The sequence below is a fragment of the Delphinapterus leucas genome, chromosome 12, assembly GCF_059928025.1.
Source record: "Delphinapterus leucas isolate spDelLeu-1000000601 "Yukka" chromosome 12, BTC_Dleu_Yukka2, whole genome shotgun sequence".
NCBI lineage: Eukaryota > Metazoa > Chordata > Mammalia > Artiodactyla > Monodontidae > Delphinapterus > Delphinapterus leucas.
The window spans coordinates 55,445,304-55,460,955 of record NC_143140.1 but is presented as its reverse complement, the minus strand read 5'-3'; the positions used below and the strand labels follow the sequence as shown (position 1 = coordinate 55,460,955).

At 38.9% G+C, this 15,652-nt stretch overlaps 1 protein-coding gene across 11 annotated transcripts in view; it reads left to right on the top strand.

Moving 5' to 3' along the window:
* MAN1A1 (mannosidase alpha class 1A member 1) overlaps nucleotides 1–15,652 on the top strand; it is a 212,548-nt gene that overhangs the window by 30,520 nt on the left and 166,376 nt on the right. The window lies entirely within an intron of this gene.

The following is a 15,652-nucleotide window of genomic DNA, read 5'->3' as shown; positions in this document are numbered from 1 at the left end:
TCTTTCTGTGAGAGCACATCCTCCAGGAGCTGGCCGGTGTGTCGGAGGCTGAGCCTACTGCATCACCCTCATTATTGCCCAGGGTACACATTTGCAGGTTGCGAGTTTGATCTATTATTACATTTCAGGACCTCAGATCTTTGCCAGTAAAATTTTTAAATGAGTAGTTAGTTCCTGGGAGGGTATCCTTCTGAGACAGGGCTAAGGAAGCAGGCAGGAGGGACAGATCCCTCATAAATCCTGACAGACCATCCTGGGAGAAGGCAGAATATTCTCCTCCTTCTGAGAAGCATTTTAGACAAGGATATTCTAAACCAAGTTAGAGAGTCTTAAGCCAAGGACAGTATTTTATATTCAGGGCTAGGAAGGTATTTTCTGTTGGTGGTAGAAGGTCATACTATTTGGAACAACAGTCTTGTTTTCAGAAATGAAGGATGTGGAATCCCAATATTGTTCAAACAATGAGAAGAAAATATGTAGTACAAAACAGTCAGTTTATATGGAAATCAGTAGTTGAAGATCACAAATATACTGATCTATTTTAAACAAGATTTGGTGTAGTTATAATTAAACAGCAAAAAGTTGTGTTCTTTCATATACACACACACATTTTTTTAACATCTTTATTGGAGCATAATTGCTTTACAATGTTGTGTTAGTATCTGCTGTATAACAAACTGAATCAACTATATGTATACCTATATCCCCATATCCCCTCCCTCTTGCATCTCCCTCCCACCCTCCCTATCCCACCCCTCCAGCCGGTCACAAAGCACCGAGCTGATCTCCCTGTGCTATGTGGCTGCTTCCCACTAGCTGTTTTACATTTGGTAGTGTATATGTGTCCATGCCACTCACTCACTTCATCCCAGCTTACCCTTCCCCCTCCTCGTGTCCTCAAGTCCATTCTTTAGGTCTGCGTCTTTTTTCCTGTCCTGCCTCTAGGTTCTTCAGAACCATTGTTTTTTTTTTTTTTTTTAGATTCCATATATATGTGTTAGCATACAGTATTTGGTTTTCTCTTTCTGACTTACTTCACTCTGTATGACAGACTCTAGGTCCATCCACCTCACTACAAATAGCTCAATTTCATTTCTTTTTATGGCTGAGTAATATTCCATCGTATATATGCGCCACATCTTCTTTATCCATTCATCTGTCGATGGACACTTAGGTTGCTTCCATGTCCTGGCTATTGTAAATAGAGCTGCAATGAACATTGTGGCACATGACTCTTTTTGAATTATGGTTTTCTCAGGGTATATGCCCAATAATGGGATTGCTGAGTCATACGGTTGTTCTATGTTTAGTTTTTTAAGAAACCTCCATACTGTTCTCCATAGTGGCTGTATCAGTTTACATTTCCACCGACAGTGCAAGAGGGTTCCCTTTTCTGCACACCCTCTCCAGCATTTATTGTTTGTAGATTTTTTGATGATGGCTATTCTGACTGGTGTGAGGTGATACCTCATTGTAGTTTTGATTTGCATTTCTCTAATGATTAGTGATGCTGAGCATCCTTTCATGTGTTTGTTGGCAATCTGTATATCTTCTTTGGATAAATGTCTATTTAGGTCTCTTGCCCATTTTTTAATTGGGTTTCCTGTTTTTTCATATTGAGCTGCATGAGTTGCTTGTATATTTTGGAGATTAATCCGTTGTCAGTTGCTTCATTTGCAAATATTTTCTCCCATTCGGAGGGTTGTCTTTTCGTCTTGTTTATGGTTCCCTTTGCTGTGCAAAAGCTTTTAAGTTTCATTAGGTCCCATTTGTTTATTTTTATTTCCATTTCTCTAGGAAGTGGCTCAAAAAGGATCTTGCTGTGACTTATGTCATAGAGTTTTCTGCCTATGTTTTCCTGTAAAAGTTTTATCGTGTCTGGCCTTACATTTAGGTCCTTAATCCATTTTGAGTTTATTTTTGTGTATGGTGTTAGGGAAGTGTTCTAATTTCATTCTTTTACATGTAGCTGTCCAGTTTTCCCAGTACCACTTATTGAAGAGGCTGTCTTTTCTCCATTGTATACTCTTGCCTCCTTTATCAAAGATAAGGTGACCATATGTGCATGGGTTTATCTCTGGGCTTTCTATCCTGTTCCATTGATCTGTATTTCTGTTTTTGTGCCAGTGCCTTTACTGTCTTGATTACTGTAGCTTTGTAGTATAGTCTGAAATCAGGGAGCCTGATTCCTCCAGCTCCGTTTTTCTTTCTCAGGATTGCTTTGGCTCTTCGGGGTCTTTTGTGTTTCCATACAAATTGTGAAAGTTTTTGTTCTAGTTCTGTGAAAAATGCCATTGGTAGTTTGATAGGGATTGCACTGAATCTGTAGATTGCTTTGAGTAGTATAGTCATTTTCACAATGTTGATTCTTCCAATCCAAGAACAGGGTATATCTCTCCATCTGTTTGTATCATCTTTAATTTCTTTCATCAGTGTCTTATAGTTTTCTGCATACAGGTCTTTTGTCTCCTTAGGTAGGTTTATTCCTAGGTATTTTATTTGTTTTGTTGCAGTGGTAAATGGAACACATATTTAAGGGAGATAAATTTTTCACTTGAGAGAAAGAAATTATAAGTCAGCTATGATGCTCCATAAAAGTACATAAAAATTAAACATTTCAACTCATATTGTTAGTTTTACTCACCAGAAGCACAATATTTAGTACGTACTATTTTATATATTTTTTAACCAGAGCCCTTTTCAGATAGCTTAACAGGAATGGGATGCAACTCTTACGGTAATTCAGTTTTTACCAGCACTGTGGATAAGTTCTATTATAGAAGATGCCTGAACTAATATTTGAGATTTTCATTCAAAAATATAATCTTCTTCTTTGATAACAATATTTACTTGAATATTTTATCCCATTTTGAACAAATATTTTACTTTTTTCAAGTAAGGTGGAGGAAAACAACTCAAATTGTCCCATGAAGTTACTGTTTACTGGGTGAATCCAGGAGTCCTGACTACATACTTTTTCTTTTTTTAATCATTGATGCCCGTCCCCTTCACCCATACCGGTCTTTTAAAGCTTGAACAAAGGACTCAACTACCATAATTTCTTTGATAAATCGTACTATTTATTATTATACAACTGTTCTGATCAAACCTTTAGAGTAGTTTCAGCTACCAAACAGTATTATGAAAAGAAATAATCCAGAGAAAAACTTCCTCTTTCCCCAGGTTGGGGTATGGTGTAAGTCCAGTTTTGATCTCGTCACTCAGGTTTTTAAAAGACAACCAAAGGATAGCTACTCAAATGTTAAATTCATTAGTGATTGGTAATCAATGAGTTAAGTAATAAAATAACTGTAGTTTGAACTTAAAACATAACAGGGCGGGCTGTCACGGTCTCCTCCATCAGGATGATGTCTCTGTAGTTCTGGGTTTTCACTCATTTATGGTAGCAGAACTGCCACTGTGACAGCACATCTACCTGCATCACACCTCCATTCAAGGAAGAAAGAAGAGGGACAACAGGGCTGTTGACAGACCTTGACAAACATCTCATTGATGTGAGCTTTGTCACGTAGCTACCTCTAGCTGTAGAGAGATTAGGGAAGCACACATTCGGCTTTTACAGCTTCTCTTCCAAGGACAGGCAAGGCAGAAGGAGATTTGGGTGTGGAGTGAATCAGTCTGCGACAGGTAGAATGTATATTCATAATTTTCCCATTTTTATTATTGTTTTGTACTTTATGTAGTCTTCTGAATAGTGAAATAATTTGACCTCTGCTGATAAACTTGGCACTTTTTTTTTCCTTCTTAAATCTATGAAGGTCTTTGCCCAATTTTTAAGCCGTGAAATAGCTGAACAAAATTGGAAGTCATTCCAAAGCTAATACTAAGTAATACCGTCTGCTTTTACCAGGTCACTGAACCTGGCATATATTTAATTCTGTGCACTTGCCATCCAGCAACTGTAGAATGAATGATGATTATCTCTTTCTACCAAAAAAAATCTAGCCTTATCAGAATTTAAAGTTCTAACAGAATGGTTAGAGTAATACATTTTCAGATCCAGGAAATACTTGCCGCCACTTACAGAACATCTCAGATTATCTTCAACCCATAGAAAATATGGCTTATAGGGTGGCAGTGATACAACCATACTAGGTATGATTGCTTGCCTTAACAGTGTTACCACATATACTCCAAAACAATTGTTTGCCATCTTCATTAATAACATTAGTAACATAGTAGAAGTTTAAATAAAACTATAGTAGAAAGAGCATTGAAAAATAATCAGTATTGCTATACTTTTTTGGTAGGTATTTAGAAAGAAATCTGATATTATTGCCAATGTAGGGGCAATTTATAGAATGCTGTTGACATTTAAACTAAAATGTCTTTTTTCAATTGCCAAAAAACAAAATTATTGGTGTGTTTTCTTGGTGAAGAAGTGTCATATACTATGAAACCAAGAATAAAGATTATGATCCACTGTAGGATGCTCAAATGGAGATGAACTTCACTGGAAGGAAACTTTAGATGTTAAAATGTATGTAAAGCAAAATTCTTTTTCAATGTATGTAAGATATGCTTTTCCACAGGGCATCAGAAGCAAGAGATATTCTCATTTTCATTTTAATTTCTTAATCTACCAATATATTTAATGTTTCTCTCCTGTGTCAGCAAAGTTTTCAAAAAGGGAAAGATGGGAAGGTGGTTTTGCATGGCATGTTTCTGAAGTCTCACTACTGAAAGTTGAGTTTATCCAAAATAATTAAATAGGTAATAGAAAGCATGCAAATATGTATATCAATAACATGAGTTAACAGTTTGTTTAGAAGGTTATTTGGAAGGCATGTTCCCCCGATTGCATGGGTCACATCTTTAGCTCAGTACAGTGTACAGGCTTCAGGGTCAGCCTAAATTCAGAGACAACCTCCACCCCTGCTAAAGGGCTGACCTTGGGAAAATTATTTAACCTCTTGATTTCTTCATCTGTGCAATGGGACTCTCAGTGAGGAGACTACTTTCCTTGTAAGATTGTTGTGAGGGACTGAGAGAATATGTAAATGCTTTACATATTTCCTGACATGTGAGTGTTCAATAAATGCTGGCCCTTTCTATTAAGGATAAGTACCTTTTTGTGACACACTAATTATGGATTTTAAGTCTTATAGGAGCACTAGTTGCTACTGCAAGTTTATACTTAGGAACTAGCATTTTTGATATTTAGTATACATAAATATTACATTTCATAAGTAAGTTTCAAAATAGTACCTTTTATAAAACATTTTCATTATTGATATGCTCTGATAATAATGTTTAAAACTGTGATCTGCAGTATACAAAAGGATTACTTTCATAATATAAAATTATGGAATCTTGAATGACAAGGAGTGCCCCAACTATTTACTAATAGTGGACAGTTTTACGGGTAATCATTTCAGAAGTTTAAGAAAAATTTCCCTGTAATATGTGACATTTTGTAACCAATATATATGTACGAATTTTACCTTCAAGAAATAATAACTTACAAAATTATAATTTGTAATCCTTGTTAAGAAAATAGTGATTTCTGGTTTTAATTTGAAAAGGGAACACTCTTCCCTGCAACTCTCCTATTGATAACAGCTTTATTCATAATTGCCAAAACTTGGAAGCAACCAAGATGTCCTTCAGAAGGTAAATGGATAAATAAACTGTGAGACATGCAGACAATGGAATATTATTCAGTGCTAAAAAGAAATGAGCTACTAAGCCATGAAAATTCAGACATAGAGGAACCTTAAGTACATATTTACTAAGTGAGAGAAGCCAGTCTGAAAAGGCTACATACTATATGATTTCAACTATATGACATTCTGGACAAGGCAAAACTATGGAGGCAGTAAAAAGATCAGTGGTGGTAGGGTAGGGGAGAGGGAAGAAAAGGGGGAGCACAGAGGATTTTTAGGGCAGTGAAACTATTCTGTATGATAATATAATGATGGATGCAAGTCATTATACATTCGCAAAACCCACAGAATGTACAATAACAATCTTAGTGTAAACTGTGGCCTTCTGGTGATGTGTCAGTGTAGGCTCACCAGTGTAACAAGTGTATCATTCTGGAACATGATATTAGTAGTAGGGGCGGTGGTACGGTGTGTGGGTAGGGGGTATATGGAAAATCTCTGTACTTTCTGCTCAATTTTGCCATGAACCTAAAACTGCTATAAACAAAAATAAAGTCTATTAAAAGAACATACACACAAAAGAAAAAAAGGAAAAGAAATGCTGTATCCTGCAGCTCTCCTCTTGATAACTGAAGGAGAACAGGTCTTGACTCTCTAGGGCTACTTTGCTTGCTTAAAAAAATAAGAAGAACATAATTTTAAAAGGCACATATCTCTAACTTTTGCTCATTAGCAATATTTTTTAGAGAATTTTTGCTAATTTTTTCATTTCTCATTAATTATGTTCTAACTTCATAGTATTTGTAATGTTTAAAAAAGGAATATTAAAAGAAAAATTTTAAGTTTATTAGTCTTCGTGAACTTGACAAATCTTATAAACAAATCCCTTAAAGGAGAGCATACTTGTTCTAAAACATTATTGTGTCACTACTGGAAAAAAGATAAATGTAGTGAAAATCTGAAGCTGTAGAAATGACATGCATGAATTAAAAGAATGTTTGGACTTGCTTTATTATTACAAATATTAAAACTAAAAAAAAAATCTTTTGAGGTAAGGTACTCACTGATGAGGATAGTATTTATTTCCTATGTGGATATGTTTTTTAGAATTCCTTCTTAGAATAAAGGGAGCTTCATGATATCACATCAGGCGATATCATTTTCTCTTAACTGCCAGGAAAGATCTGTAGTTGCTGATGTTTCCCAGGTTTGGGAAAGCTCTGCTAGGTCTTTGCCTGGGGACCGGGCAGGGAAGATCAGCTGGCATCTGGCCTGCAAAGGCCCACTTGCTAGCCTGCTAGTTCTTACTTAGCAGGGGTAATCTAACAAAGGCAGTTTTAGATCAATTAAAAATCAACCAAACAAACAACAAAAACCCCGACGTTGAGTGTTTAAACTCGAGTGACAACTTCTGTGGAAAGAGACTACAATCATTAACTATGAGACGGATATTTTTGAGAAGTAAATAACAGCAAGTCATAGACCCTTGGCTGATCGAGAGCTTTTCTCTATGTAAAGAAAACATTCTCACCAACAGTACTGCTTTCCAAAAAAGAAATATACTAGATAGTCACATATGAACAAGTGTTTTTCTAATGGCCAACTTTTGAGATGTGAAATGACTATCTCTTCGAATATTTCAGAGTTATATACTTACATTTTAGTCAAGTTTTGGGGTTTTGAGGGGTGTCCTCTACCCTCTTCCATTTGGTAGTAGCACAGAGTTTTATAAAATAATGTCAGAATTTGGTCACAAAGAAAGAGAACCATTAACTAGCATATAACCCAATTCTCTGAGCTAGACCTAGAAAAACTGGCTTTTTCTTAGGAGTGTGAGATTCTTCTTAGAAACAGGACAATCTGTCCTCTACAAGTGGCAATTAACTGGAATTCTCATTTTTTAAAACTGGCTTTATCAGGCATTCTGAGTCTTTTTCAAAAGAGATTACTGCTCTAACTGCTCTTTCAATTCATTGGGAAATTAATGTTTATTAGCCCATTAGGGTTCATACAATGTTAGCATTAAATAATTACTCCTTTATATATCTCCTGCTATCTTTAAAAAGAAAGTATACTAAATTGGCTGTGGGAGAATTCAGGACATCTGAATCTGAAGAAAATATGAACACGTATCTATCCCCTCCTTGGTTATGAGGCAGCCTGGGATGCATGGTAACAAATTGCACACAGAGACAAAAAATAAGCAGTAGAGTAGTGGAGAAGAGGAAAGAAAAACTGGCCACCCTTAGCTCTGGTGGTGGTGATAAAGCTCAGGAAATACCGCAGCTGAAGAGAGCAGCTGTCAGCACAGTCAGCAGCTTGGTGTGAAGGAGAGGGATTCACAGTTCTCCAGAAATCCAGGGACGGGCAGGGTCGGAGCAGGGCAGAGCCATCTTGTCTGCCCAAGTAGCCTGCACAGCCAGAGGAGAAGAGTTGGGAGACAGAGCTGGAGAGAGAGCTGAATTGGAGGGAAGGAGGGTCCTGAGGGTTAAAGGATACGATGCAGGCAAGAAAAGCTGGTGCTGCCAGGTCCTGTCCTGGAGCCAGTTTACAAGCCCAACTTGGTGTGTGCCGTTTTGCTGCCAGGCCCAGCCGCGTCTCTTTGTACCCCAGGTAGGGCTGGCCCTGCGCATGGAGCAGCAGAAGAGCTCGGAGGCTGTGGCTGACCGTCTTAAGTTTTGCAAGCAGCAAAAAAGTCAAGGCATCCTAAGTGATGCAGGGAAAAGAATCAGAATGAGAGTTTGACGCCTCGCTCTTCCTTTGTGCTATGCTGGGCCTCTGCTTCCTCATCTGTAAAATGGGGTAGTAATACCCCAGAGGTATTAAGGAGGATTAAGTGTGTGGTAAATTGTTATCAGGTTCGCCTCCCAGTGCCTTACAGGTGTTGGACAAAGTTAAGGCACTTTCTCCTTTACAGCTTCTTCAGTTTCACTTGTAGAACAGTGTAGGATTTAGAATTATAAATGCTTTCTGAAGTGTGAACCTACCACTCATCCAGCAGGAAGAGGATTGCTGAGAGGTGTGTGCATAATGCTTTGTACATCTCAGGTCTCGAGGACCTCACTAATTCTTGGTAGAGTCAGCACTGATGTCCTGGCAGGCCCTGGACAGTCAAGAGCACGCACAGAAGGCAGCCTGGCTCAGAAGTGGGCTGGACACTGCTCCCTGAGCTAGGGGAGAGGGCCAGAGGGAAGCGACATGCCCACAGGCCTACTAAGCACAGAGCAGTCAGGTCTAGACATGTGCCCAGAAACCAGGGCTTGCAGTGCAGATGGCTGGTCTGTGGGCCATCTGTGGCTCACGGATGCTTTTTCCCCTTAGCTAACATACTGTTTTTTTTTTTTCTAGACCCCTGGAAAACCTGGCTCAAACCTTGAAAGCAAGCTTAGTATTTTTTTTTAAGAATATATTTTTAAATGGCTTTAGCCAGGGCCTTGACTCTTGTTTGGCCTCATTCCCTGTCATTTCCAGTTGCCCTAGACCTGGCCATTCTATTTCTGTCTGGCCCTTGAATTTTCAGTCCCTCTTTTGAGCCCAAGGCAGAGCAGGGCACAATCCAGGGAGCTGGCCCTGGACACAGAACCAAGGATTCAGTGTGTCCTATCCCTCTCTACTAGGGCTGCTGGATGAAATACAGGACTCTGTTAAATTTGCATGTCAGATAAACATAAATGCTTTTTTAGTATGTGTGTGTCCCATGCAAGGTTTTTATTTCCTAAATCTGGCACCCTTACTGTATCATCTTTGTAATTCACGCCCTGCCACCAATAAGTACTCAATAAGTAGTAATTGTCATTGTGACTTTGGGAAAAAGAACCTTGGAAATAGAATACCTTAACAGCCTTGGGGAAGGGGAGAGAGAACTAATATATTTCAGCTTTCGAAAGAGATAATTGAGCAAGGTGCTGAATGAGTGTTTTAATTTGATACGGGGTAAAATTGGAAACTATCACGGCTGGGAGGGTTTTTCTCCATTCTGGATGAGGACAGATAGAAGGTGGCTGGACTCTGGGCTTTCCCAGGACACTGTGTTAAGGGGAGGATCTTCCCAGTACTGTCTTAGGTGGCATCCTAATACCGTTTAGGGTAAGAGGATGCTAAACGCCTGTAATTGTGGTAGACTCCAGGCTTGCGGTGTCTGGGAGTGCAGAGTTATACCATGCTCTACGTTCTGTCACCTCTCAGTGACATTGACCTCTTTCCTACCCTGTTAATTTCTCTCTCCCTGAATTGCCCTGTCTGCTGTGAGTGTAGCACAGTGTCTGCTTTCCTTTGCACTGCTCTCCCTTATCTCTGTTTAACTCCTGCACCTGGTGGGGCGGTGAGGCGGAGATGTGCATGAAGGCCAGGAACACTCTTTGGATGTCTCCCTCCAGCCAGACATTATCAGATTTGATCTCCAGACCATGATGTGAGGAAGACAATGCTATTCTCTCTCTCTCTCTCTTTTTTATTTTTTTGGATACAGACTTTCATTTTTAGAGCAGTTTTAGGTTCACAGCACCTCCTCCACTGTTAACATCCTGCACCTCAGTGGGACGTTGGTTTCCTTCAGTTATTGGTTTTTTTTTTTTTTTGCGGTACGCGGGCCTCTCACCGCTGCGGCCTCTCCCGTTGCGGAGCACAGGCTCCGGACGCGCAGGCCCAGCGGCCATGGCCCACGGGCCCAGCCGCTCCGCGGCACGCGGGATCCTCCCGGACCGGGGCACGAACCCGTGTCTCCTGCATCGGCAGGCGGACTCCCAACCACTGCGCCACCAGGGAAGCCCTAGTTATTGTTTTTAAAGATGAGAAACTGAGAGTCTGAGAGATCAGGCCCTTAGGCAGCAGGGCTCTGGCTCCCCCAGCTGAAGCCCACCTGCCTTGCCTTGCTCCCTGGGATGGCATCCTCAGCCCAGGGTCTCCTGCTGGCTCACTCTCAGTCTTCATTCCCACAGGGAAATGTAGGAAGCAGGACCACACCAGATAAGAGGAAGGGGCGGCAAGATTGTTGTCGCGTGTTCACATATCTAGAAAATTTTTTTCCAGTGGATAAGCGAGGGTTTGGTGAAGGTGTGACTTGATTCCCTGAAAATACTTTTTAATCTTGTTTCCTTTCTTCCATTTCCCTGTTCCACCAAAGATGAAAGGAAAGATTGATACAGTGATCCTGAAAATGTGTTGTGTTGAGATTTTTATCTGGAAGTTTCAGACGTTACTTTCTTTCATGGGATAATCAAGTAATGTCAGACAAAGTTTGGTGGAAACTACTGACAGGCATTTAAAATCAGTGTCGTTCCAAGCATCCATTGTAAGTATAATTTTAAGAGCGAAGGCCACCAATTTCCACTTCAGCAATCAGGGAGGTAGACTGACCCCTACCCTAGTCCTCGGCTGAACCGGATACAGCTCCTTCATGTCCTCTAGGACAGCGGGAATGTGAGTGCCACTGGACTGGTAGTTTTATTTATTTACCTTTAATGGGTGTGGAAAGTGGGCTCAGAGAGATTGTCTCACTTAGAGTCACACCGTTGATGGCAGAGCTCAGATATGAACCCAGTTTGTTAGATGCCTGCTCCTGTGACCGTTCTTATACATTCCTCCTCAGTAAACAAGAGGATTTTCTATAAGGACACATGGGGAAGTAAGTAAACAGTCTCAGCAGGCAAAGAGCCATGCCTCATGGAGGAGAGGAAGATAATTCATCAACAGTCAGCATTCAGCAGCATAGTTTGCTGTTTTACAGAGGCTCTACAAACCTAACATAATTCCCCTGGGGCACCATGTAACTAACTGAGCACCCCATACCTGCTTCCCAGTTTCTTATTTTTCTCTCCTTGCCTTCCGTCTCCCTCGTGGTTTCAACTGCTTCGTGACTCTTTCTTGTGGGTTTTTTTCTTTATGTATTTGTACTTCTCTGCTTCTACATCACTCTCTGGCCTCCGGATTCTCTGTGACTATCTCCCAGTTATACTCCCCTAGGTAGAGTAGATGATTGGGTTGGTCCATCCGTTGGAGACAGTGTCACACTGCGGGTGCCTCACCTCGAAGGCTCATGGCCAGCCCTCAGTTGTCTCCCTGTGGGTCAGGCACCAGGCCCTGGGTCAGTCAGTGGGGCCAGGGACCCAGATCACACTGTCAGACTATAGAGATTTTGTATAAGACCTCACAGGATGGCCCTGTAAGTGGGACTTGAACTTGTATGCTTTTTAAAAGAGGCAGTGAAAGCCCAAAATCCTCATCAAACCTGTCTGGAAAAAAAAAAGTGAGATTTTCAAAAAGATTTTTAATGTGCCTTATGAGTAACTTAAGATCATGTGATTAAAGAATCAGTAAATAAAAACATTTGCTAAGGGTAGTTCTTAGCAACAAAATGTAGGTTATGAAATCTACACATACCTGGGGAAATTCAAGCATAGTTTTCTTTATTCATTGCTTCCCATGCCCTTGATTAGGACATAAAATTGAAACAAACTGTTAGTTACAAAATTTTTTTAAAATTGAAGTATATTTGATTTACAGTGTTGGGTTTCAGATGTACAGCAAAGTGATTCAGTTATATCACTTTAACTGAATCTTTTCAGATTCTTTTCCATTATACTTTATTACAACATACTGAATATCGTTCCCTGTGCTGTCCAGTAGGTCCTTGTTATCTGTTTTATATATGGTAGTGTGTATCTGTTAAGCCCAAACTCCTAATTTGTCCCTGCCCGACCCTTCCCCTTTGGGAACCATAGGTTTGTTCTCAATGTCCATGACTCTGTTTCTGTTTTGTAAATAAGTTCATTTGTATCATTTCTTTAGATTCCACATATAATTGATATCATATGATACTTGTTTTTCTCTGACTTCACTTAGTAGGATAATTTCTGGGTCCATCCATGGTGCTGCAAATGGTGTTACTTCTTTCTAATGACCGAGTGATATTCCATTGTATATATATAACACATCTGCTTTATCTGTTCATCTGTTGATAGACGTTTTTCCATGTCTTAGCTATTGTGAACAGTGCCACTGTAAACATTGGGGTTCATATATCTTTTCAAATTAAGAGTTTTCATCTTCCAGATATATGCCCAGGAGTGGGATTGCTAGATCATATGGTAGCTCTATTTTTAGTTTTTTAAGGAACCTCCATACTGTTCTCCATAGTGGCTGTATCAATTTGCATTCCTACCAACAGTGCAAGAGGGTTCCCTTTTCTCCACACCCTCTCCAGCGTTTATTGTTTGTAGACTTTTTGATGATGGCCATTCTGACCAGTGTGAGGTGATACCTCATTGTAGTTTTGATTTGCATTTCTCTAATGATTAGTGTTGTTGAGCATCATTTCATGGAGTTATGCACAACATTTAATTGCTTTTCTTATTGTTCTCATATTTATAAACATTTGTGAGTGTGTAAGAAGGGAAAACGTTAAGCTTCCATCTTATCTATTAGATTATAAGCATGATAGACTCATGTACATTTCCCTGCTAGTCCTTTAGCATCTTATCACGCATAGTGTAGCGGACACTCAATAAGTGGCACTAATTACGCAGCCCTGATGCCAATTGATAACAAAGTGCTAATCAAAGACTCTTCAATAAGCATAGAGTCAAGGAGAAGTCATGCTATTTTTTGGATATTTCGTGCCTAATTCCAGCTTCTCTGGGTCAAAACAAAGGATTACTATTACAAAATCTCATTTATTTCCCTTCACACTGTATGTTAGCTGTATGACCAATGCAAATATGAATATTCAGGAAAAAATAAAATTCAAACAAAAATCTTTGGTTTGTTTTCAGTTTATCTTTTTTTTATTAGGGTTTCAGTATGGAGTTTGAAATCCTAATCAGCATGGAATTTAGGCCTGTTTTAATCTTTCTACCTCAGATGTCAGGCTGCCTAACCCTGATTAAAGTGATGAAAGACTACAAAACAAAATGAGGGAGCCTATGAAAATGAAGGATTAATCCTATCTATGGACATCTTTGTAGTTGAATTTTAAAAGTGACCTTCTTGTCCTGTCAGCTGCTGAGCATACTGAGTCTGGAAAGAGTAAATGCTTTCATTCTCATGGTCCCTTAGCTGGCTAGTGGCTTAATACTGTAAAATTAGAGGCTAGTAGCATTTTGATGCTTTCAAATATTTGTATGTCATAAATCTGAGTTACAAAGTTGATTGTATATATGACCTGTGAATTTAATCTCGTTGTTCTACACACACACAGACACAAACACACACATGAAGTCTTATTTGGCTTTAAAGTGGTAAATCATTTCCAGAGGTGACCAACCACTGGAATCCATGACCAATATGGCTGTTCCTCATTTCACAGCTTCTTGGAGAAACCACTCTTAGAGCTCCATACAGGGCACTTTGACCACATTGTTTTCTTTTTCTTTTCTAACTTTGCACATAGAAATCCCATGGGATGAGGAGCCCATTTTGAGAAATGGGTCACAGCAACTTTTGAAATGTAGGCAGATAAGCAGTTGGTGTCAAATTTTCTCTTTGGGGGAAAACGAGATAAGGAAAGTTAATATATACTACAGTGGTAACTCAGTGAGGTTCTGTTCTAGTGGTACATTGTATAAATGATAATTTTTGACAACAGTCTTCTATAGGAAAGTTTTATGCTGTCTTTGAGTTATTAATAGTACATGGCACTGGTTTCGATTCAGACTTGGAGCTGAAACAAATCATCATAACATTTTTTTTTCGGTTCTTGCATCAGGTGTATTCCAAAAGCTTCTGAATTTATCCTTGGAATAGGAATGAAGAGTTTACCAAATACAGTACATTTAATGGGAAAACCAAGTCAAATTGAGGTGTAATCTCAAGGTGTTTTTATACCTAGTGTTCATGTACCTAGTCTTTTCAGAGGCTCATTGGTTTCTGTTTCTGTGATGTGAATTTAATTGATCTCAATATAGGCTTAAAATTCAATAAGCGTGTGATTATTCGCCATGTGTGCCGTGAGCCATCACACAGGCCATGCTCATGTAATCCTTACATGCACCCTGTGAGGAATTACGATCCCAAGTTTTCAGATAAAGTCTCGCAAAACTCTGACTCATCCATGATTATGAGACTAATTGGTGATACGATAGGGATTATAAATCAGGCTATTTTACCTTCAAACCTTTTATACTTTCCAACAAGATTAATTTATAAGAGAAAATCTCAAAAACACTACGATGTACACATTCTATTGATTGTTAGAAGATCAGCAATCTCATTCATCAAAGGAAGATTCTGTTGCCGACTCATTAAAGGAAGTTGATGCAGTGTATGGTTAATGCCATTGGCTTTGGAGTCAGGCCAACACAGGGATGAACCCTGGCTCCACAGCTGTGGAGAAATGTCATGACTTTGAGTAAAGTTGTTCATGTTTTCACTTCTAAAAGTCTCAGTTTCTTCATCTACCAAACAATGATAATACAGCGCATTTCATAACGTTATAACAAGAATTGAATACTGAATTTAAAGCATTTAGCAGAGTACCCAGCAGATAGTACAGACTTTTTGGTAGCTATTATTAGTAGCAGTACTGGTGAGATAGGAAGAAAATATACAAATTGATTAAAGAAAGATGTGCATTATTGTTTTCAGGGACATATGAAGACTTTCTTATTAATAAAATTGTATTGATCTCACTGCAGACTTTTAGTGAGAAACAGCCTTTACATAGTATTTATAACTTTATGTGATGCTTTTTAAGATATTTTAAAATATGGAGCCAGATTAGAATATTTCCAGATTATGTCCATATTTTAATTACTGTTGTTAATGGATTGGGAATAGTGGCATGAATAAATTCTAGACAGGTGAGGAGTCCTCAACCCTTTTAAAAAAAAGTATGCAAAAATAATTATCTACAGTATATTCTTGGAGTCATTGAAAAAAATTTGTACAACTATTACACAATAGTTATACAAATTTTTGTATAACTTTGATAGGCTCTTAGAGAACAATTTCTCCCCTTGAAAATTATTCACTTTCTGCTAGAGTTAATATCTAGCACAATAGGTCAGAAATTAGTCTATAAGTCAGGAGAA